The sequence below is a fragment of the Macaca nemestrina genome, chromosome 4, assembly GCF_043159975.1.
Source record: "Macaca nemestrina isolate mMacNem1 chromosome 4, mMacNem.hap1, whole genome shotgun sequence".
NCBI classification, from domain to species: Eukaryota; Metazoa; Chordata; class Mammalia; order Primates; family Cercopithecidae; genus Macaca; species Macaca nemestrina.
The window spans coordinates 106,336,772-106,362,616 of NC_092128.1; the positions used below are offsets into that span (position 1 = coordinate 106,336,772).

General features: G+C 39.0%; 1 pseudogene; it reads right to left on the reverse strand.

Moving 5' to 3' along the window:
• Positions 1-16,139: 16,139 nt before the first annotated feature.
• Positions 16,140-24,991, reverse strand: LOC105475934 (glycine cleavage system H protein, mitochondrial-like; annotated as a pseudogene).
• Between the last annotated feature and the right edge of the window lie 854 nt (positions 24,992-25,845).

Here is a 25,845-nt window from a genome sequence, read left to right on the forward strand (position 1 = left end):
AAAGGCTCTTATTGGCTCAGTTTGATGTAGCCAAGTGGGTGGTGACTATGGTTAGTCAAGCCTGGATCTTGTACTTACCCCGTAGACTGAAGACTGGTTTGGCAGTCCACTAAAACCTCAAGGAGAAGAGGTAGAACCTTTCTCTCCAATGAAATAAGCTGTTGTGCCGGAAGACAGGTGGGAGAGGAGCTGCTGAACAGACACCATTGATAGGTGTCCATTACAGATCCTTCATGTCTCAAGATTTCGTTTTGTTTTCAACAGAAGCCTCTGAAAACAGAGGACTTTTACAATTGCAAAAGAAAAACTCTTTGTTGACAGAAAGAGGAGAACGTGTACAGATGACAGGAGCTGCGTAAATAGACTGTCATCAAAGTCTCTTGGAGAGTGCATCATCTCCTCGTGACTTCAGATATTTAATCTCCATATGACTCTCATATATACTTCTCCCAGCCTCTAACCCTCAGGGGATAAGAGTAGCACTGACCTCACAGGGCTTCTGTGAGTGAATGCAAGTAAAACACACAGTACAGAGCCTGATGCATAGAAAGCTTTTTTAAAATAAATATAAATAATTGTGTATATTCATGTACTACGCCAATCCTCAGGACACATGGAGGGCTATTTGCTGCAAATACCTGCAACACTCTGCCTAGGGTTATTTTTCTGGCACAGGGAGACCCATTTGGAGAGTTAGTGCCCCTCAAATAAATTCTCAATTGACAAGAATTAGTGGATAAATACTTCAACTTCCTGATCCCTAGGCGGGACTATTTTGAGATATCTTCTCTACTCTCTTCCAGTGTCTCCAGCATGACTGCTCTCCAACTCATTCCTTTGAGAACATGCCCTTTATTTTTTGGTTTCCTTTCTTTTCCTGTCTTACTGCCCCACTCTCCTACCAGTGTTTCCTGAAATCACTTCCTCAATAAGTGGTGTGCACTTAAATCCTCATCGCAGGATCTGCCTATAGGGAACCTTAAACTAGGACAATAAAATATATGAAAGAATGTGCACCAGATTGTCTGCCAACATTATCCTATGACTGGTAGGATTGTAAGTTATTATACTTTTTGTTATCTGTATTTTAAGCATTTCCACAACGAACACAGATACCAACTAATTGATTATTGAAACAATCTAAAATCTTAAACCAGATTTTTAATCTCTGCAGGACCCGACCAACTTTTTCTTCTACCTACTTCTAACTCTGTATTCACAACAAACAAGTCTTCTTACTTTTGGACCAAAAAAGTCCATTCCTATCTCCAGGCCTCTACACATACTTGACCTAGCATTTTCTATTACTTTTATCTCTTCCACAAGGCCTCCCCTGACTCACTCAGCCCATGATGCCAGTTTACGTTCATTTCTTCTACATATCATTTAATCAGAATTATCAGTTCTTCCCATACCCTGCACTACTTTAAAGAGATGTGTGTAAAGTACTTCTTTGCCATATGGGTCTCTCAAGTTTCTAGAATATTTGGATCAGCCATAGAAACACTTTCCACGTGAAAATGGCGTTACACCAATTCAAGATAAAATGCTCCCCCCAAAATTATTCAAGATAATATCTGAGCGGCATCTGCTGTTTCAGTCTGTAACAAAGAGTCTTTTTACAGGACAGCAGCAGTGGGGAGGAGAAATGGAGAGAAACAGAAGCTGCCTCTGATGCACTGATCCCACCACCCATAAATGATCTTTTCATGAGCCAATAAGGAGAGAAGGAAAGACAAAAAGCATTCTTGACTTAGGAATGGAATAGTTGCTCCTCCTCGGTGCCTGATTCAGTTATTTAGAATGGCTTTCTTATGGCTGGGCCTCTTGTGAATTATGAGTCTCTCTCTCTGTCTTCCCCCCCAGGCTTCATATTAAAGACAAGACACAGCTGCCAGGGCCTCCAGAGATTTCCCAGCAGTCTACTATGGTGAAATAAAATACCATGTTATGCTGGAAAACTAGCCTGTCCTTTCTGCACCATGGGCTGTGCTATTTTCATGGCCAAAATAAAAGATCCCAGGCCCTGGACACTTACTGCTTCTCTTGAGATTTGTGGCTTGATCTTCTAGATAGTACTCGATTTCGTGTGTGTATTCCAGCTTCCCTGCATGATATTGATAACTATCTTCTAAAGGGATTGGATATGTTTGCATAATATATGTATACTCTTCCTTCTTGAAATACTGTCTTGAAGGAGGGCATTTGGTTACCATTAAAGCAACTATTTTGCTTCCAAGTGGTGAGAAGTTCTGTGGCCCTGGTGCCACAGATGACTTGGGACTTTGACCGGGTTGTGATCATCCCTATAGGCATGTTTTGTGTCATTACTACCAGAAGGATTGCATTATACAAGTGGGCTGAGGTTTGTACATAATGATTGGTTGAACTGCTTCTGATGTTGCAATCTCAGCTTTATCTGCCTCAGAGTAAATGGAGCCAGCTGAAATAGCTCTGTAACCCTGCATGGAGATTTGGAGTATACTAGTGAAATGATGGGAAGGTGTCAAATTGGAGACTATCTTTTTTTTTTTTTGAGACGGAGTCTCGCTCTGTCGCCCAGGCTGGAGTGCAGTGGCGCGATCTCCACTCACTGCAAGCTCCGCCTCCCGGGTTCACGCCATTCTCCTGCCTCAGCCTCCCGTGTAGCTTGGAGTACAGGCGCCCGCAACCGCGCCCGGCTAATTTTTTTTTTTTTTTTTTTTTTTTTTTTTTTTAATTTTTAGTAGAGACGGGGTTTCACGGTGTTAGCCAGGATGGTCTCGATTTCCTGACTTCATGATCCGCCCGTCTCGGCCTCCCAAAGTGCTGGGATTACAGGTGTGAGCCACCACGCCCGGCCAAAATTGGAGACTATTTTTAGTCAAATGGTTTACACCCTAGTAGAGATCAAGACAGAAGGCACACATGATGCTCCATCCTCATATTTTGATTTCAGTCTTCAAATAATAGGATAAATTTCAAATCCCAGCAGTCTTACATGAGCCTATAGTAAAGGAGAAGAAGAATCTCAGAAATTAAAAAGTTCTTCATACTGATGACAGGAGCTCTCCAAGTGTTAACAGACAGCCCTCCCCACATATTCCTTTCTTCCTCTCCCATTTTATCCTAATTATAAGCTAGCATATAGGATAAAGGAAGATACCTCTCCCTATTGGATATACCTGTGTCCAGAGATCTTTACTAAACTAAAATCATCAGAAACCAATTTCTAAGAATCCAATTTCTTTCTAACCTAACTATCTGCATGCTTTAAATGGGAGGGTAGGTAAGGATCTAATTAGTGATACAAATGTCATTTGTATATTCCATCAGAGAAACAGATCCCTTTGGGAGTACACAAATAAAATCCCAAACAGTAGAATTTACCAACTGAAGGACAAAAAGAGTCTTGTTTACTTTGCTATTATGCAATAGGTAGGTGCTCAGTAAATATAGTTGGGTTGGATTATTAAATTGAAAACATCCATGCCCACTTTGAAGAAAATAATCTGAAAGGGAATTATCAAATGCCATGAATATGTAAATTATACCTTGAATGACTTATCTGCTTCTCAATTGTGAGGCCAAAATGCTTCCCAAGTATAACTCACTAATTTTTACAAGTTGTAATAGTCCCTGAAGGAAGAGAAATAGCAATTGCCATTATCCCATTTTACAGATATGAGAACTAAAGTACAAGCTGCTCAGCCAGGGATGGTGACTCTGTGAGTAAGAGTCAGAGTAGAATGATATAAGACTGGGACAGAGGGAGCAGAAATGCTGCCTAAATTTACTCTGGGGCTCGTATTCTATCTCCTTGCCTCCTTTGACCAGATAACAACTTAGGAACCCCTGGCATTGCACTCTCATACACCAGGAGAAGCTTCCCCTGCCCATCACAAGGGCAGCGGAAACAGCCAAATTGCAGGACTCATGTAGAGCAGGGACTCTGTTTTGTTTACCATGGTGGGCCTACCTTCACCCTCATTCCCCAGTGCCTACCTAATTCAGCACTTGCATTGGCCCTAGCAAACAAGGATCAAATGACAGGATGAATCAATGAAAGCCTTGTGACTCCCATTTTTGGTGTTCAACCCATTAAATCAATATTTCTTAAAACAAGCTGGTCATGGTGGCTCATGCCTATAATCCCAGGGACTCAGGAGGCTGAAGCAAGAGGATAGCTTGAGGCCAGGAGTTCGAGACCAGCCTCAGCAACATAGAGAGACCCTGTCTCTACAAAAATTAAAAAGAAAAACATCAGTCAATATAGTAGTCCCAGCTCCTCTGGAGGTTGAGTCAGGAGGATTGCTTGGGCCCAGGTGTTTGAGGCTGCCTTGAGTTATGATTGCTGCCCCACACTCCAGCCTGGGTGACAGAGGGAGAGGAAAGAAAGGAAGAAAGAAGGAAAGAAAGAAAGAGAGAGAGAGAAAGAAAGAGAAAAAAAATTTTAAAGACATTACAGTCTACCCCTTTAGAAGAGAAAATGTCCCACAACATCACCTACCTGCAATCATTCCTGCAGAAATAGCAGAAAGACTCCATATTTCAAGGAATCACATGCATCTGGTTCTAGTGATGCTCCTTCCCAATAAAACAAATACTCTCTAAGTAGATAAATAAATAATCAAACACAAATAAATACCATATATGAGGAAAGGTCTTCCATATGTTTTGAAATAAGGAAGTTATAAAACAGCATGTTCTCTGGGCTAAGGGCTGTTAAATGTACTATCTCATTTGATCCTCATAAAAACCTTGTGAGGTAGATATTCTTTTTATTCCTTCTGTTTTTGAGGCGGGGTCTTGCTCTGTTGCCCAGGCTAGAGTGCAGTGGTGTGATCTTGGTTCACTGTAGCCTCGAACTCCTGAGCTCAAGCAATTCTCCCACCTCAGCCTCCTGAGTAGCTGGAACCAATGGTGCACACCCGGCTTATTTTCACATTTTTTCTGCAGAGATAGAATTTTGCCATGTTGCCCAGGGTGGTCTTGAACTCCTGAGCTCAAACAATCTACCCACCTCCGCCTCCCAAAGTGCTTGGATTATAGCCATAAGCCACTGCACCCGGCCTCTTTTTATTCTTATTTTACAGATAAGGAAACTGAGACTTAGGTTAAGTAACTTGCCTAGAATCACACAGCTTGAAAAATATTTAAAATGAAATCTGTTTGAATTCAGAACATGGTATTTTACTCTTCTCTCTGGTTCTTGCTCCCACTCTGGCTTCTTGTCTCCTTTCCCCTCCTCTCTTCCTTCTCCTTTTCCTCAATTTCTGTATCTCTCTATCTCTCCCCCTTTCCCCTTCTCTCTCTCTCCTTTACCATATAAGTTTATCTATGCATAGCTTTCTTCACATTCTCCCGGGTTTCCATAACCCACAAAACCTTCATTTCCAGGAAGCTTTGCCAATCCCAGACTCAAAGGCCAAGCAGGGTGTCTGATATTCCAGTTATGAGGCTATTGACTAAGGTCACTGCCCCACTACTGGGCATGTCCCACACTCACACATTCTGCCAAGTTGGGACTGTAAATGCATTTCATCACTTGGATATGAAAATGGCAATTACAAAAGCAGTATTTAGAAATGGTTTCCACTTAGATTTTGGTCAACTAGTTTGTATAAACATGTGCTATCAATATAAATAATTTGCATCAAAGAGGTACATGGCTTCTTCTGTAGAAACATTCTTCATGCTCCAGAAATTGTGTCATCAAAACATTATCCAGGTAGCAGTTGAACTTCCTTTGATTCAACATGTAGATATATACCTCATAACTAACATTTTGAGTAATGACTGTACAAGCATATGCCCAGTGGTTCACATCCATAATCTCATTTAACCAAGGCTTACAGGGTTAAATAACAGCCCAATTGTCACTTACTAAGTTGCAGAGCCAGTTCTCCAATAAAGGTGGGCCTCCTGTCAGGATCTAAGTTCTCAAACCTTCTGCTCTCAGTGACAAATATAGGGCCATCCCCGTGGAAGATAAAAATGAAATGGCTCAGTCAAGCAACATAGAATCCATTAGCAAACATTTTTTAAAAAGTTTTACAAACATAATGGTAAAGGATAGAATACAACCTAATAGTACCTTCTCATCCAACCAACAGATAAGAAGTAGTAATGATATCTTAGAGAGAGCAGACCTTTAATTTGTGAGGGATGCTTTTTAAGAGAACTTAGAGAAAAGAGGAAACCACAGAGCATATTCAGAGGCAGTCAACTCTCCAAACAATTACTTCTGTAGAGTCCAGTCAAGACTGAGTTGAGACTGATGGGGTAAAAGTCCAGAAAGTCAGTGGTGGGGGTGGGTTTAAAACTTGTATGTGCATCTGGAGATAAAGAGGTCAGAAGGGCTGAGGAAAGATTAGAGTTAATGACCCACATGAACTAGAAATCCTCTGTCAGTAAATAACCCCTGACACCAGGGGGTGGCTGCTACAATCAGAACAGCACAGACACTGAGAAGTCAAAAACTAACCATTAGTAAATACGATAGGGCTTTTGAAGTCCAAGACTCCTCCCTGCTTTATTTATTTATTTATTTATTTATTTATTTATTTATTTATTGCTATAGATAATTTCCTTAATATATGATTGTTCTTAGGATAGTACACACTATTAACTTATAATCATTATTAGTTTGAGAGAGAAAAACACAAATTAAACATCACACATAAATTAAAGTCTGTTCTCTTTAAGAAATCATTACTACTCCTTATCTGTTGGCCTGAGAATGTAATATTAGGTTGTATTCTGTCCCTTATTCTTATATTTGTAAAATTTGTATACAAAAAGAGAAGATTCTCCCAAACTGTTTTCTTTAGACACACAACTGGAGGAGCGGGGAAGGAGTCAATGCCAGTAATTGATTGCCAATTTTTTTTTTTTTTAGACAGAGTCTCATTCTGTCATGCAATGGTGTAGTCTCAGCTCACTGCAACCTCTGCCTCCCAGGTTCCAGCAATTCTCCTGCCTCAGTCTCCCAAGTAGCTGGGATTACAGGCAGGCACCACTTCACCTGGCTAATTTTTTAATTTTTCATAGACATGGGTTTCATTATGTTGGCCAGGCTGGTCTCGAACTCCTGACCTCAGGTGATCCACCCACCTTGGCCTCCCAAAGTACTGGGATTACAGGTGTGAGCCACCATGCCCGGCCTTGGTTGCCATTTTTGAAGGGTTGAAATCACTCTATCATGATCTAATCTCCAACAGTTTTTAAATGACCACAAACTCCAGTCACACTGGTGATGGAGAGGTCTCTCCACCAAAATTCTAATTTTAATAAATGTCTATCCATCTTTACTTTCAAACATTTTAAAAACGTGGGGGCCGAGCGTGGTGGCTCACGCCTGTAATCCCAGCATTTTGGGAGGCCGAGGCAGGTGGATCACAAGGTCAGGAGTTCAAGACCAGCCTGGCCAAGACGGTGAAACCCCGTCTCTACTAAAAATACAAAAGTTAGCCTGGCATGGTGGCAGGCACCTATAATCCAGCTACTCAGGAGGCTGAGGCAGAGAACTGCTTGAACCCAGGAGGCAGAGGTTGCAGTGAGCCGAGATCGCGTCACTGCACTCCATTCTGGGCAACAGAGTGAGACTCCATCTCAAAAAAAAGAAAAAAAAAAGAAAAGAAAAGAAAAGAAAAAAAAATGGAAGAATGCAGAACCGGGGGTTCCGCAGCTTGGTGGAACAGTTGTAAGGCTTGACTCCTTTCGATAAGTGTTCATCAAACACTGATTTTTCCAAATGAGGAGACTTATTCTGCTCATTTGCTGCCTGCAGTCACATCTCCTAGGTGGGGTGCTGAATGGAATGATAAAAGCTATAATGCAAATATTTCTCAGAAAAAGAAGTTCATTTGTATTCTATTTGCCCTTTAAGGGTTATCTGATTTCAATCATCTTTTTCCAAAAAATCTTGCTAGAACTTGCAAAGTTCTAATAGAAATTGGTATGGAGCAGTCAGGCAATGGTAAGTACAAGAGGGAAAAAATGAAGAGTCTTGACTTTGAGAAGTATTTACATACATTCCAGAGCATTCTAAACACATGAAGAATAAACTTAGCAGGGAAAGGCATTCCATGCCTAAAATTGTGTCTTTGAAACCAGGATCTGAGTGGAAGAAATAAGTTATGTTATTAATATATGGTGAGGAACAGAACAGAAATTGAAGGCTCAAATTAAGTGTTCATGGAAGATTCGTGAGAGAGAAGGGCAAATATACACCAAGTAGATACTTCTCCTAGGGACATGCTTTGCAATTTGAGCATTTTTGAGCTTGCAATGGAATTTTAAAGCCATCCAGAAACAACAGATGTTTGAACCCAAATGATCCAATGTCTTGATGCCAAAATTAGGGCTCTGACGAGGAACATTAGAGTTGGAGCATATGAAGAATAACTTCAGTAACTCCTCTAGGGCAACAGTTGAAAGATTTATTCTATGGCTTGGTGACCTACCCTTTTATCTGTGCCCATTTATATATGAAGTGATAAAAATCTCTGTCAAATGGGAGTATTAACAATCAAAATTCGAGTCTCTTTTCTAGGTCTGACTTCAATCTCTTCTCTCTCCTCTCTGAGCATTCAATCTCTAAACCGAATTATGAAATCAGAAGGAGGGTCCTTCTGAACATTATTTATTCCCAAACTTTTGCATATGAAAACCAATAATAGACCAATAATAGATTATGGCTGTACCTACCCAGCACAGAATTAACTAGCTAATTTAATAGTTGTAAGCAGCCAAGCTAGGTATTGTGAGCCAGCAAACAAAAACCAATCAACACCAACTCCCAACAACAATGAATAACCAAACTGCATTTTGCAAGCTACTTTTTTTTCCAGATTAAATCAGTAACTGATAAATGCTAAATCTCTGCTTTACTTGATTTTTTAATTTTTATTTTGAGACAGGGTCATGTTCTGTTAGCCATGCTGAAGTGCAGTGGCATGATCATGGCTGACTGCAGCTTCTACCTCCTAGGCTCAAGCAATTCTACCACCTCAGCCTTCCAAATAGCTGGGACCACAGGTGTGTGCCACCATGCTTGGCCAATTTTTGTATTTTTTTGTAGAGACAGGGTCTCCCTATGTTGCCCAGGCTGGTCTTGAACTCCTGGGCTCAAGCAATCTTCCTGCTTTGGCCTCCCAAAGTGCTGGGATTACCGGTGTGAGCCACCATGTCTGGATTGCTTCACTTGATTTAAAATGACATGTCACTTAATCCTAAAAGAAGAATGTTGTTTTTTCATTAGTTTGTTGGGTTTTTTTTTTCCTCCTGCCTCTCTGTTAAATAAGGAAATGCCATTTAGATACCAAATCGCTTTACTCAGTTTCCAAAGAAACTTCTTATATATCTCATTTACCATATAAACTTCCCTTCCTATGGCCAGGCACAGTGCCTCATACCTGTAATCCCAGCACTTTGAGAGGCCGAGGTAGAAGGATTGCTTGAGCCCAGGAGTTGAGGACCAGCCTGGGTAATATAGTGAGACCTCATCTCTAAAAATAAATAAATAAACACCAATGAAACTTCCCAGCCAGGTAGCAAGGTTTATTTGTTTCCAGAAAAATGCAAGCGTAAAGATATTTCTTAACTCAGCCACTCAAATGCTGTAAAATAGCACCTTTGAGGAGAAAGTGGCAGTATGATCGTGGTTCTAAAAGGCAGCCAGGAACTCAAATTGTAACTGCATTTTAAAAATAGCATCGCAGCTATGATTACAATTTAGCTCCATAGCACGTAAGCGTGGTATGAACAGGAAATGGGAGTACATCTTCAGAGCCTGATAAGATTCACTAATGTAAGACATATGCTCCGTTTCTCAGCTTGCAAGCTAGGCCCAGCCAGAAAGAAGGAAAGCATATATGTTTATCTTTAACCTAACGATCAAATTTAAAAACCTTGGAAGATTTTTTGAATTGCTATTGAATTAAGCGATGAACTCGAGAAATGTGCAGCATAGATTCAATTGTGAATTTGAAAAATAAAGATTTGAAGTAACTTCCAAAGGAAAATTAATTGTTAGCTATGCATCACAAGCCTGGGTTATCTCAGGGCAGCCTCAACAAGGCAGAACTTGTCCTTAGAGAAATCACTGCTAATCAAGGGGACATTCCTAACAAAAGTATCTCCATTATCTATAAAAGGCCAAAGTTGAGTTCACCAAGGATGGTATGTTTTAAGAACATTCTACAGCATCAATAATTATTCAGAATTCTACTTAGAACAAGTAGAAATATGTCAGGATGCCTTTAATATGACTCATATTTTAGGAGGGAACTGATGGTTTATTTGCCTCCAGATTTGTTTTAGAAAAAGTAGAAGATAGTGCAATGCGGTTCAACAGTGGACACACAGCAGTACGTTTATGCACAAACTAATCAAATCACCCAATTTTACAGTCCACATTAAAGACAACGGAAAGGAGCTAAATATCAGTGTCTATCATCAAATACAAATTGGATTTATAATCCTTTGATATAGATAATGGTAAAGAAAAGTTGACACATTTGGAAAATAACACCCTTCCCCCACTGCCCCCCACCAAAAGTATTATGATTTAGATTTCTAGTTTCTATTTCTTAGCCAAAAAAGTCTAGGTTTTTCTCGTTATTCAGAATAAGAATAAATTCACTCATTCCACAAATGTTTATTGAGGGTTTCCCTTGCATGAAGCACTGTTGTAATTGCCAGAGATATAGCAGTGGGAAAGACAGATAAGAAGCTTACATGCTAGTAGGAGAAGTCAGCTAATAAATAAATAAATAAGAGTTCTTCAAGGGTAATTAGTGCTGTGAAGGGAATGAAAGAGTGATGTGTAGAGAAAGACAGAAAAGGTGGGGACTATTTTAAATAGGATGGTCAAGGAAAGGCTTGTTTGAGCTGAGACCTGAAGAGAAAGAAGCCAAGTAAGTGAATATACCGGGGAATGCTCTGGAGTAGAGGCAAGAACTAGTGCAAAGTTCCTGAGGCAGTAACAGGCTTGACTTCTTCAAGGAACAAAAAAAAAGGCAGCAAGGTGATAATTAATGAGGAGAGGGGAAAAGATCAGCTTGGAAAGGCAGGCAGGTACCAGATCACATGGGACCTGTTGTACCTTGATAACAGGTGGGGACTTTATACGAACAATAAAAAGCCATTGAAGAATTTATCAGTGAGGAACTTTGATCTGATTGATATATTATAATTAAAATAAAAATAATTTATTTTAATTACACATTTTTTTCAGGCATCTAAGAACTTATAGACAACAAGAAAAGGGATACCTTAAATTAGATTCGGTTAAAATCCCCATGGTACTCTTCTCAGTCCTATTCCCCTCCCTCTTTAAACGTATCTGCCTTTATGCTTGTAATTTTCTTGCATGTTTTTGTGCTTTTACCACATATACTCATACATATCTATAAACAATATGTAGCACTGCTACATATTGTTTTTGTTTTTTGTTTTTTGTTTTTTTTTTTTGAGACGGAGTCTCGCTCTGTCGCCCAGGCTGGAGTGCAGTGGCGCGATCTCGGCTCACTGCAAGCTCCGCCTCCCGGGTTCATGCCATTCTCCTGCCTCAGCCTCCCGAGTAGCTGGGACTACAGGCGCCCACAACCGCGCCCGGCTAATTTTTTGTATTTTTAGTAGAGACGGGGTTTCACCGTGGTCTCGATCTCCTGACCTTGTGATCCGCCCGCCTCGGCCTCCCAAAGTGCTGGGATTACAGGCGTGAGCCACCGCGCCCGGCGCCTTGCATGTTTTTAAACTTTATATGAATGGTACCATACTGTGCATATTCTTCTGTACTTGCTTTTTTACCTTCAGTATTATGTTGCTGAGATTTATCCATGCTCATTAATCCTTAGCAACTATTTAGCATTTTCTTGGATTAACATGTCATGATTTCTCCATTCCTTGGTTGAAGGGCATTTATGTTGTTTTCAATGTTTTTGTTCATATCTCCCTGGGCAGGCAATGGAAAATAGACAAGAGTAGAAACACATAAGCCAGTTGGAAGACTATTCAGTAGCCCAGCAGAAAGCCAGTGGAGGCTAGGATTAAGAGAATAGCAATCGAGATGAAAAGAAATGGAGAAACTTGGTATATGTTTTGGAGATGCAGCTGATTGGACTTGCTGATGAATTTGATAGGCAGGAGGGCTTGCTGAGAGGTGAAAAATCAAGGATGAATACTAATTTTTGGCCTTGAGCAATTTTAAAGCCATCTAAAGGCTGAAATCTAGAACTCGAAAAGGTCTTTTATGATGTGGTATTTTAATTACTTAAGGTTAGTGAAAATCTTATCTTACTTATACTTGTGTCTCCTCTAGTGCTTTGCAATGTATAATATTAGGTACCCCATAAAATTTGTTGAACAAATAAGTGATTGAATTAATAATAGACTTTACAATTGGTTATCTACGGTGCATAGGAATTATATTTAGATTTAGTCATATGACAATCTTGAATATTATCAGAAGAAAATGAAATGATGCTAGATTTTATTAAAATAATGCAGGAATAAATCCATTTATCTTTGGGAGTTATTAATAAAGCAAGATTGGCTATACGTTAAACATTTTTGAAGCTGAGTAGTATATGAGAGTTGACTTTTTGTGAATGTTGGAAAATTCCATGATAAAAAGTTTAAAAAGGCTGGGTGCGGTAGCTCATGCCTGTAATCCCAGCACTTCGAGAGACCGAGGTGGGTGGATTGCCTGAGCTCAGGAGTTCAAGACCACCCTGGGCAACATGGTGAAACCCCGTCTCTACTAAAATACAAAAAATTCGCTGGGTGCAGTGGTTGGTGCCTGTAGTCCCAGCTACTCGGGAAGCTGAGGCAGGAGGATCGCTTGAATTCAGGAGGTGGAGGTTGCAGTGAGCCAAGATTGTGCCACTGCACTCCAGCCTGGGCAACAGAGTGAGACTCCAGCTCAAAAAAAAAAGTTTAAAAAGAGATTTTTAAAAATTTAGCCATTTCCCCATCGAGAAGAGAACTGTCCCCTATTTGTCACTTCAAATATTAGGTTGGTGCAAATGTAATTGCAGTTTCTACCATTAAAAGTAGTGTAAACATCCAAATAATAACCACTCTAAGGAAGCAGCTTTTCAGAGAATTTAGGAATTCCAGCCAAGTTCTTAACTTCTTGGGGCTTATAAACCCCTGAGAAAACATGATGAAACATATGAACACTGTTCCCGGAAAAAAAGCATGTATATACAAATTTGCATAAATATAGCCAGGTGTTTTTGAAATTCTTTGAAGCTAGTGCCATAGACCAGATTAAGAAAAGAAGGTCAGTTAAAGACCTGCATAGAAGTTCTGATACTATTACATGAGTTCTTAGGTAATTTGTTAATGTGAAATTTTGTCACATTACTTTTTAAATTGTTTGATATTCTACTCCACAGTTGGTATTTACATTCCTACCCAGAGTTCGCAGTCAGACGATTGGGGTTTGAGCATTCCTTTTGCCACTTTTAAGCTATATGATCTTGGAAAGTCACTTAACCTTTCTGAGTCTCAGCTTCTTTGTCTGTAAGTTTGAAATAGTAATAAATACACTAAGTGCTATTGTGTGATTAAAATGAGCTAATATAGTTGAAAGTCCTTCATAAGATTTAAAGAGCACTGTAAATTGGTAGTCATATTTTATACCATTATGTGCCAGAAATTCTTCTAAACTTTATTTTTTGAGATGGAGTTTTGCTATTTTTTTTAACGAAAAAGTATTTTATTATTTTGCTGCAAGGCTGTTGCTTCACATGTAAAAATAGCACCAGCAAATGCAGTATATTGCAAAATTAAGATAGTGTTGTTCTTCATCTGACACTGTACAAGCAACAAAAACTTTTTCACTCCCTGTTATTTCCAATGGAAAGATCATTAAGTATTTCAACCCAAATCCAGGTACGGATATACACAAGTTACAATATTATAGAAGGCTTAAGAATAACGATGTTATTTTTGAATTATGTAATTTTTTTTAATACTTTAAGTTCTGGGATACATGTGCAGAACTTGCAGATTTGTTACATAGGTATACACGTACCATGGTGGTTTGCTGCACCCATCAACCCGACATCTACATTAGGTATTTCTCCTAATGCTACCCCTCCCCTAGATCCCCACCCCAGGACAGACCCTGGTGTGTGATATTCCCCTCCCTGTGTCCATGTGTTCTCATTGTTTAACTCCCACTTATGAGTGAGAACATGCGGTGTTTGGTTTTCTGTTCCTGTGTTAGTTTGCTGAGAATGTGGTTTCCAGCTTCATCCATGTCCCTGCAAAGGACATGAACTCATCACTTTTTATGGCTGCATAGCATTCCATGGTGTATATATGCCACATTTTCTTTATCCAGTCTATCATTGATGGGGATTTGCATTAGTTTCAAGTCTTTGCTATTGTGAACAGTGCTGCAATAAACATACATGTGCATGTGTCTCTATAGTAGAATGATTTATAAGTCTTTGGGTATATACCCAGTAATGGGATTGCTGGGTCAAATAGTATTTCTGGTTCTACATCCTTGAGGAATTGCCACACTGTCTTCCACAATGGTTTAACTAATTTACACTCTCACCAACAGTGTAAAAGCATTCCTGTTTCTCCACATCCTCTCCAGCATCTGTTGTTTCCTGACTTTTTAATGATTGCCTTTCTAACTGTCGTGAGATGGTATCTCCTTGTGGTTTTGATTTGCATTTCTCTAATAACCAGTGATGATGAGCTTTTTTTCATATGTTTGTTGGCCACATAAATGTCTTCTTTTGAGACGTGTCTGTTCATATCCTGTTTCCACTTTTTGATGGGGTTGTTTTTTTCTTGTAAATTTGTTTAAGTTCCTTGTAGATTCTGGACATTAGCCCTTTGTCAGATGGATAGATTGTAAATATTTTTTCCCATTCTGTAGGTTGCCTATGCACTTGGATGATAGTTTCTTTTGCTGTGCAGAAGCTCTTTAGTTTAATTAGATCCCACTTGTCAATTTTGGCTTTTGTTACCATTGCTTTTGGTGTTTTAGTCATGAAGTCTTTGCCCATGCCTATGTCCTGAATGGTATTGCCTAGGTTTTTTCCAGGGTTTTTATGATTTTAGGTCTTATGTTTAAGTCTTGAATTAAATTTTGTATAAGGTATAAGGAAGGGGTCCAGTTTCAGTTTCCTGCATATGGCTAGCCAGTTTTCCCAGATCATTTATTAAACAGGGAATCCTTTCCCCATTTCTTGTTTTTGTCAGGTTTGTCAAAGATCAGATGGTAGTAGATGTGTGGTGTTATTTCTGAGGCCTCTGTTCTGTTCCATTGGTCTATATATCTGTTTTGGTACCAGTACCATGCGGTTTTGGTTACTGTAGCCTTGTAGTATAGTTTGAAGTCAGGTAGCATGATGCCTCCAGCTTTGTTCTTTTGGCTTAGGATTTTCTTGGCTATATGGGCTCTTTTTTTGGTTCCATATGAAATTTAAACTAGTTTTTTTCTAATTCTGTGGAGAAAGTCAATGGTAGCTTCATGGGGATAGCATTGAGCCTATAAATTACTTTGGGCAGTATGCCTTTTTCATAACATTGATTCTTCCTATTCATGAGCATGGAATGTTTTTCCATTTGTTTCTGTTCTCTCTGATTTCCTTGAGTAGTGGTTTCTAGTTCTTCTTGAAGAGGTTCTTCACATCCCTTGTAAGTTGTATTCCTAGGTATTTCAATCTCTTTGTAGCAATTGTGAATGGGAGTTCACTCATGATTTGGCTCTCTGTTTGTCTATTATTGGTGTATAGGAATGTTTGCAATTTTTGCACATTGATTTTGTATCCTGAGACTTTGCCGAAGTTGCTTATCAGCTTAAGGACATTTTGGACTGAGATAATGGGGTTTTCTAAATATACAATCATGCCATCTGCAAACATTATATAATTTTTATACCTAGTTTTTACCATGGATAATTTAATGAATTCTGAATACTAGAGCCTAGTATACAAAATCATAAGGTATTGTAAAAAAAGAAGAATATTATGTTTATCTATAATCATTTGAAAGATAAAGGGCATTTTCTTTCATTACAAAATCATAAGGTATTGTAAAAAAAGAAGAATATTATGTTTATCTATAATCATTTGAAAGATAAAGGGCATTTTCTTTCATTAGTGTTAACAGTAGTTTTTCTCCCATCGGTAATGCTAAAAGTTGCCATTCTAAGTCTTCTATCTACCGCTAATTTAAGACAATTCTGCTGGGTTGCATAATTTATACTAGTTTATTTAGGGGTTCCATTATCACTCCTCAGTAGATTTCATGTATTCCTCATACACTTCTTCACTCATGAGTTCACCTAGTTCTGAAGAGTTACTCAGTGTCATCTTGATCAGCCAACCATCTTCATAACAAGATTTGTTGACAAGTCCTGGATTTTCTGCAAGAGCTTCATTAATTTAAGTTACTTCTCCTGAATAAAGAGAATAGATTTCACTAGCAGCTTTCACACTTTCCAAAGCACCAAACTCATCTTGTTTGTTCAATTTTGTCCCAACTTCAGGCAGACTACAGTAAACAACATCTCCCAAAGCTTCTTGTGCAAAATTATTGATTCCCACTGTTCCAATACCATTTTCTGTTGTTATCCATTAATGCTTCTCTGTGAATTCAGGAACCCAGAGCAGAACAGGTCCAGTGCGCAGCGTCCAGATGGCGCCCGCCCCCAGCTGCCAGGGCCTTGGCAGGCAGGGCGCGGCAGATGCCCTGAGCGCGTGCAGGCTGCAGAGCACAGCCCTCATGCTCCGTGCCGTTCATAGCGCCACGTTCGCAGGAGTTTCGCTCTTGGCGCCCAGGCTGGTGCAATAGCGCGATCTTAGGTCTCTGTAACCTCCGCCTCCCGGTTCAAGCGATTCTCCTGCCTCAGCCTCCCACGTAGCTGGGATTACAGGTGCCCGCCACCACGCCCAGCTAATTTTTGTATTTTTAGTAGAGATGGGGTTTCACCATGTTGGTCGGCTGGTCTCGAACTCTTGACCTCAGGTGATCCACCCGCCTCGGCCTCCCAAAGTGGTGAGATTACAAGCGTGAGCCACCGCGCCCGTCCTAAACTAAGTACTGTCATTAACTTCATTTTTACCCATTAGAAAATTGAGGTTGGGAGAAGTCAAGTAACTTGCTTGGTGTCACACAGCTAGTAAGTGGTGGAATTAGGATTTTAGCTCAAACATTCTGACTCTAGATTGTCTGCTCTTAATTCTTATGCTGTGAATTACATTATTATTCACTCAAAATATAACACCCCTCCACTGCCCCATGATGTAATGTTTTGATCATCTGATTAATTCTACTAACCTAGCACAGTGAGGAAAACTTTAATTCAAGTGGCAGTCAAATTCTAAGAAAAAAAAGGTATGCCACTTTCATCTGTTAAACCTTGTCTTGGTTTTTAAAACAATTTTTAATTAAAGTGTTTTACATTTAAATGTCATATTCTTAATATGTTTTCTTTCTTTTTTTTCTTTTCTTTGAGAGAGAGTCTTGCTGTGTCACCCAGGCTGGAGTGCAGTGGCACAATCTTGGCTTACTGCAACCTCTGCCTCCCAGGTTCAAGCAGTTCTCCTGCCTCAGCCTCCTGACTAGCTGGGATTATAGCTAATTAGACCACCAGCTAATTTTTGTATTTGTATTTTTATTTATTATTTGTTTTTTGAGATGGAGTCTCACTCTGTTGCCCAGGTTAGAGTGCAGTGGCACAGTCTCTGTTCACTCCAACCTCTGCCTCTCAAGTTTAAGAGATTCTCTTGCCTTAGCCTCCTGGGATTACATCACACCACCATTCCCTGCTAAGTTCAGAATTTTTAATAAAGACAAGGTTTTACCATGTTGGCCAGGCTGGTCTTGAACTCCTGACTTCAGGTGATCCACCTGCCTCAGGCTCCCAAAGTGCTGGGATTACAGGTGTGAGCCACTGTGCCCAGCCTAGTTTTTGTATTTTTAGTAGAGATGGGGTTTTGCCATAATGGCTAGGCTGATCTTGAACTCCTGGCCTCAAGTGATCCTCCGGCCTCAGCCTCCCAAAGTTCTGGGATTACAGGTGTGAGCCACCATGCTCAGCCCTGTTTAACTTTTATATTGCAAAATTTTACTTTATTTAGGACTTTCTTTGGAGAAGTGCTTGTAGAGGCTGGGGCAGGGAAAACACAAGGTGAGTCTGAGGCATCACGTGGTGCCAAAAAGTAAGAAGTGCTCAAAAAATAATGGGGGCATGTCAGGAAGACATAGGGGCCAACCAGAAAGAGCTCCCAGTGGCCACAGCTGAAGCAATTTGAGCAAAAAGTAAATAACAATAGCATTGGATTATAATTCACATAATAAATATTTATGAATTCATACTGACATTAACAAATAATTGAATTTCTAAAAACTAATGGGACAAAAGAGACAGCCTACATAAAATTCCAATTAATAAATATTAATTGGAAAAAAATGAGGGAAATAGAAAATTAAAAACAGAACACCACACTAATATTTGTTGTTGCAGGCAAGATCCATTAATGAATGCTTAAAATCAGTGGAATAGAAGCAGGATATTTTCAATTTCAACATATCTTCCCCAAGATATTTATTAGTGATAAAGGTAAAAATAGTAACTTTGTAGTGGAGAAACCTGGCAAATAGCACCTTAACCAAGTGAAGGAGACTAGCATTACTGTAATAAGACATATTGGTATCATGAATCCCCGATCATGATGTTGTGAGAAGGGCCCATCATTTCTGTGTATGCTTGTCAAAAAAGGCATAAACTTGATTTAATCATGAGAAAACATCAGACACAGAAAACTGAAGAGCATTCTACAAAAACCTGACCAGTACTCTTCGAAAATGTGAAAGTCATGAATGTCAAAGAGACACCAAGTCTACATAGAGTCATAGTTGACAATACATAGTTGGCAACTAAAAGGACATAACAACTAAATGCAATGTGGGGCCGGGTGCAGTGGCTCATGCTTGTAATCCCAGCACTTTGGGAGTCCAAGGCAGGAGGATCACTTGAGGTCAGGGTTTGAGACCAGCCTGACTAACACGGCGAAACCCCGTCTCTACTAAAAATACAAAAATTGGCCAGGTGTGGTGGCGTGGGCCTGTAATCCAAGCTACTTGGGAGGCGGAGGTAGGAGAATCACTTGAACCCAGGAGGTGGAGGTTGCAGTGACCCAAGATCATGCAACTGCACTCCAGCCTGTGCGACAGAGAGAGACTCCATCTCAAAAATAAAAAAAGAAAGAAAAGAAAAACCAAAAATAAGTAAATAAATGAACACAATGTGGGATCCCAAACTGGATCCCAGAAAAGAAAAATGATGTTGGGAAAACCAGGGCAATACAAATAAAGTCTGTAGTTTAACTAATAATAGTATTATACCAATGTTAATTCATTAGTTTTGACAATTGTAATATGGTTACATAAAATGTTAACATTACGGGAAGCTGGATGAAGTGTACATGGGAATTCTTAGTTCTATTTTTGTAACTTTTCTGTAAGTCTAAAATTATGTCAAAATAAAATGCTAAGAAGAAAAGTAAGCCCAGACCCTGCATTGTTTTAAAAAACTGTTTAAACAATCTAGTCCAATATTTTCCCAAACTCAGTCATTTGAATATAAATTTCAGGATTTTTGACAATCTATGTAATAATAGTAATATCAACAACAACAATCAACGTGTATTGAATTATCACAATATTTGACAAGGGAGGAAAATGAGGCACAAAAAAGTAAGCAACTTATTCAAGGTCACAGAACTAATAGGTGGTAGGACTAGGATTCAACCTTAGGTAATTTGATGTAGCATTCATCTTCATTTCTCCTCTATAGTATCTCTCACCTGTATCCTATGCCGCTACGATATGTATCATTATTTACTTGCTAACTTAAAATTAAACCCATTTTTAAACTTAAAAAACAATAATTAAGCAAAATAATAAGCTATGTTACAGGGTCCTCAGGACAGGAGTTTTTGTTTTATCCACTAATATTTTATTCACAAGTTCGTTGAACAGTGCCTGGCACACAGAAGGTACTCAACAAATATTTGTTGAGTGAATAAGTGAATAAATAACTTTATATCACACCTATAAGTAGCAAACCAGCATCATTTGCCAGAAATAGAAAGTTATCTTCTAAGTAAATATGATGAAAATAATATAATATTATTAAATGCAATTGCTTTCTGAAGGCTCTGGACCTGAGCCCAGTATCTCTATATTTAAAAAGTAATGTAAGTGTTAGAAGATATCAAAAGAGGTTACCAGTTCCAAACAGATGGATTCAAAGAGAATAATTTTCTGAGTAAACCAATTTTATTTGAAGTCATATCAGTATGCCACCTAAAATCATCATACAGAAGACTAGGGTAAGGCCCTATTCTTTAGGAAAGATGGCCTTCTTCTAAAGGGACCAGTTGAGTCAGGGTTCATATAATATTAGACAATTCAGTCTCTCTCAATCTTTTTCACTCCTCCTTAAATATCATCTTGTCTGTAATATCCTACTTCCTCGTTTTTACCTCTCTATTCCTACCACCAATCTCCTAGATAATTATTTGTCTCTGTTACACTCTTTGTGCATTTCTCTTTAATAGCACTTAAAACATAAATTTGTAAATTCATAATTATCTTTTCCTAAGTCTGTCTCCTTCACTTAAATTATAATTATATTGGGCATCAGAGAGTGTGTCATAGCATGTTTACATCTCCAGAGCTCATACCAGTATCTAACAAGATGAAAGGCCCATAATAAACTGTTGATTTATTAAATTAAGGAAATTACAGGAAAAGAGAGAACTGTGCAATTTTCTTCTATCCTTGAAGCCATGATTTTGTCATTGCCTGCATTTGAGATGCTTATTCTTGAGATCATTCATAAGATCTTCCCAATACACATGAAGGTTCTACATGAAGATGAAAAGTACACACTGATCCTTTCCTTCAAAATACTTCAGAATTAATTTACTTCCTAGGGCAATTATAATACAGTATCTTTCTCCCTTTGGTAGAATAAATGCTTCGCCCAGGATGGGCACCTCCTTTGTAGATGTGACTGCAGCATTTTTGCAGCTTGCCGATAAAGCGGGATAGTGCTAAGCTCACTTTTTTATACCTGGGTGATGATCTCTGCTCTCCATAGAAAAAAATGATGGAACAATACAGGTCCTAGCTGACACGAGTAAGAAAGGTACAAGATAGTAAAGGAAACACATCACAGATCAACATTTTTACTAGAAACCAGAGCTGCAACCTTCCTCAGACATCTCTTAAGATGGCTAGTAACAGTTTCTTGGAAACAGTTTCTTGGAAAATAACCAATAACTATTGCATTTGAGAACAGGATTCAATATATGAATACAAGCCCTAATATAGAGGCACATGGCAAGCATCCCTAAGATACTGAGCTGAAATCATCTCCATATTGTGAAATTATTATTCAGAAAGCAATAGCTTTCATATATATATATAATATATAAAAATATATTTATATAATATATATAATTTAAAAAATATATATTTTTATATACATTTATATATACATTATATATATAAAATATAATATATAAATACCTAGAAAAATAGAATGGAAAAGAGTCTATTTATAATAAGTGTTAATAAATATAAAATACTTCATCTTCATTCATAATCAGAGAAATGTTATCAAAATTGTAAAACCACACAGATAACTAGTTTTCTTCTATCAGACAGGTGAAAATCTAAAAGTTTTACAACATGCCCTATTGGCAAAGCTGTCAAGAAACAGGCACTCTTATGCATGCAGCATAAACTGGCAAGATTCTTATGGAAGGTAATTTGGTAATAATATCAAAATTACAAATGCATTTACACTTTAACCTGCCAACGTCACTTCTGGGAATTTATCCTTTACACCTGCAACATGTGAAATTACATGTATACACTGTTATTTATTGCCTCACTGTTTGTAATAGCAAAGGATTGGGGAAAAAAGCCAAACATCCATCAAAAGGGCTTTTTTTGTACAAAATATATTTGTACAAAAATAAATTAGGCAGGCCTCAGTGGCTCACGCCTGTAATCCCAGCACTTTAGGAGGCTGAGGCAAGCGGATCGCCTGAGGTCAAGAGTTCGAGACCAGTCTGGCCAACATGGTGAAACCCGGTCTCTACAAAAATTACAAAAATTAGCTGGGCATGGTGGTGCATGCCTGTAGTCCCAGCTACTTGGGAGGCTGAGGCACAAGAATTGCTTGAACCTGGGAGGCAGAGGTTGTAGTCAGATAAGATTGTGCCACTGCATTCCACCCTGGGCGATAGAACAAGAATCTGTCTCAAACAAAAACAAAAACAAAAATAAATAAATAAAATAAATTGTATAAATCTCAATTGAGAGAAACTTTACAAAATGTCTGACCAGTACTCCTCAAAACTGTCAAGGTCATCAAAAACAAGAAACTTCCACAGCCAAGAGGAATCTGAGACACGATGACTAAACATAGTATAATATTATGAAACAGGAAAAGATAAAACTAAGGATATCTGAATAAAGTATACACTTTAGGTAGTAATAATAAATCATTATTGGCTCAATAATTGTAACAAGTGTACCATACTAAAGTAAGATGTTAATAATAGGGGAATCTGTCTGCCTGGTGTATGAGAATTCTCTGTACTATCTTCACAATATTTTTGCAAATATAAAACTGCTCTTAAAAATGAAGGTTAGTAGGCCGGGCGCGGTGGCTCACGCTGGTAATCCCAACACTTTGGGAAGCCGAGGAGGATGGATCACCTGAGGTCAGGGGTTTGAGACTAGCCTGACCAATATGGTGAAACCCCATCTCTACTAAAAACACAAAAATTAGATGGTCATAGTGGCAGGCGCCTGTAGTCCCAGCTACTCTGGAGGCTGAGACAGGAGAATCACTTGAACCCGGGAGGCAGAGGTTGGAGTGAGCCGAGATCGTGCCACTGCACTCCAGCCTGGTGGACAGAGCAAGACTCTGCCAAAAAAAAAATAAATAAATAAAAAAGGTTATTAATAAAAATATATAAATTACAGGATAGCCATATAATAGAACAGTTCTATACAATACTCAAGAAAGAACAAAGAGGCTCTGAAGTAACAACAACAACAAAAAATCTTCAATGTTGTTAACTGAAAAAAACAGTTGTGTAAGGACTTTTATTTGTCTAAAGAAACCCTGAGGTCGGGTGCGGTGGCTCACGGCTGTAATCCCAACACTTTGGGAGGCCGAGGCGGGCGGATCATTTGAAGTTAGGAATTCTAGACCACCCTGGCCAACATGATGGAGCCCCTTCACTACTAAAAATACAAAAATTAGCAGGGCGTTGTGGTGGGAGCCTGCAATCCCAGCTACTCGGGGAGGCTGAGACAGGAGAATCATTTGAACCCGGGAGGTGGAGGTTGCAGTGAGCAGAGATGGTGCCACTAGACTTTAGCCTGGGCTACAGAGCAAGACTCCGTCTCAAAAAAAAAAAAAAAAGAAAGAAAGAAACCCTGCAACCCTACATGCACACACACGCATCTAATAACAGTGGCCATCTGTTGAGGTAGAGTGATGAAGCAAAGTGGATGGAACACAGGGTGAGAAAACACACACACACACACACACACACACACACACACAAACCGTGTAAATGCAATACCTATTTAATTAATTTTGTTAACTCTTGTCTATATGACTGTATAAATAAGCAGTGAGACGGACCCTGGGTAAAACGAGATCATAGTTGAGAAGCAAGCCTTTTCCTCAAATGCTACATCTTCCACTCTTGTATCTCTATGTATTCTTTTCTTTTCTTTCTTTTTTTTTTTTTTTTTTTTTTTTTGGAGACAGAGTCTGGCTCTGTAGCCCAGGCTGGAATGCAGTGGCGCGATCTCGACCTCGGCTCACTGCAAGCTCCGCCTCCCGGGTTCACGCCATTCTCCTGCCCGAGACTCCAGAGTCGCTGGGACCGCAGGCGCCCGCCATGGCGCCCGGCTAATTTTTTGTATTTTTAGTAGAAACGGGGTTTCACCGTGGTCTCGATCTCCTGACCTTGTGACCCGCCCGCCTCGGCCTCCCAAAGTGCTGGGATTACAAGCGTGAGCCACCGCGCCCGGCTTTTTTTTTTTTTTTTTAAGTGTAAAATGATTTGAGCCTGGCAAACCTGTATGAACTAATCTCCTACAACCAAAACTCCTAACTGCCTAAAAGATCATGCTACCCTTCCACAGTATCCTGTTTCCTTTTATGTAAAGTGAGGGTGGGCATAAATAAAATTTTCTGTTCTGAAAAGCCCTTATTATCAAAGAAAGAGAGATAATTTATGGATAGAAAAAACAGGAGAGTAAGTACAGAATGGCAGATCTATAAGAAATTGTTCCAAATGAAAAGAAAGCTATGAAAATTTGTATTTGAAAAAGATTAACAAAGTCAATCTCTGTCCTACCTCTACTGCAGTATTCCTTCCCTGAATATTTTAACAACAGATATATAACAGGGACAGAATAATTTGAAATCAGAAGTTACTCATTTAAAAAAAACTAGTGATTTAAAGAGTAAAATTCATTTTGCCTTGATTCCAAAGAGCTGTTAGAAACACAACTCTCATGGAAGGACATTTAATTACATGAGCTTCACAATAACATGATCTTCAAATCAGGCCTACCTGCTAACTTTTGAGGGATCTGAGTCAAAAGCACATATTGAAGTCAACATCTCATGTTGACTTTAAAACTCTATAAGTATTTTAAAGTTACAAACAAAGCAAAATAAACTGTTACATAAATACTTAAATCCTCCTGCCTGGACACCTTTATAAAACCCTGAAAGATTAGGTTTTAATTTAGATTTCTCAAACTCTTCAAAGTTCCATACCCTCTTCATCCCCAGTCCATGGCTATCTACCCTTGGGAGGGTGGAGGTGCAGAAGAAGTCATGGAAGTTGCTTGGGCCGTGTGAGCTGGGAATTCCTCCATCCTGGCTACCCCAAATGTGGTCTGATGAGGGCATACAGACTCTCTGAGTGAGTACATCCCTTTAGCAACACAGACACCTTACCCCATGAAGAGGGGCAGGGCCCAAGAAAGGACCGAGTGGAAACCTCAAATGTTTGGGGTTCAGGCTCAGGGGACATTCTCACTCTGGCCTAAGGATTATACTGCTTCAGATACTTCTTGGTGATGAATCATTAGATGAGGGAATAGAGAGTAAAGCTTTCATTCTTCTGGATCTTTTGGAATATTACTTTTAAATGTAGATTTTTATTATGACATTAGTTGACAAATCAAAAGCTGTAATGATTTGTCTTTTGGATCGCCTCTCAGCCTTCTGGCTAAGATCAAGCGTGATTTGTCTTTTGGCATCATGCAGCATTAGAATTTTCTGAAATTCAAGGTCATATACAAAGTGAAGTGGAGTTGGTTGATTCTTATGATTATTTTGTGTGGTTTTTACATAATGTGCAATCCAAAAGATAATCTCTAGGGAGGAGTAATAGGAGTAGAGACAATGGAAAAGCAGACTTTTACCCTTCAGTTGATACCATTCTGAACCGTGGGATTTTCTTTATCATTTGGATATATCACACTTACATTAACACGACAAAAAATTAAAGATCTTTTAATAGTCCCTTATGCAAATATAGAAGTTTGAATGCTGAATTTAATGATTAGGCATAGGTCTTTTGGTCTCCAGATGAAACACTGCCAACTCAACATATTAGGTAATGTGATAAATACAGAAATGCTATTTTTTCTTAATGGCAACATTCACATTTGAAGCAAGCTGTCAGTAGCAAACAGCTTTGCTCGAGTTGCCTGGTTTAGCAGATGTCTTTGTTAGGAATGTGACAATTACCACCATTG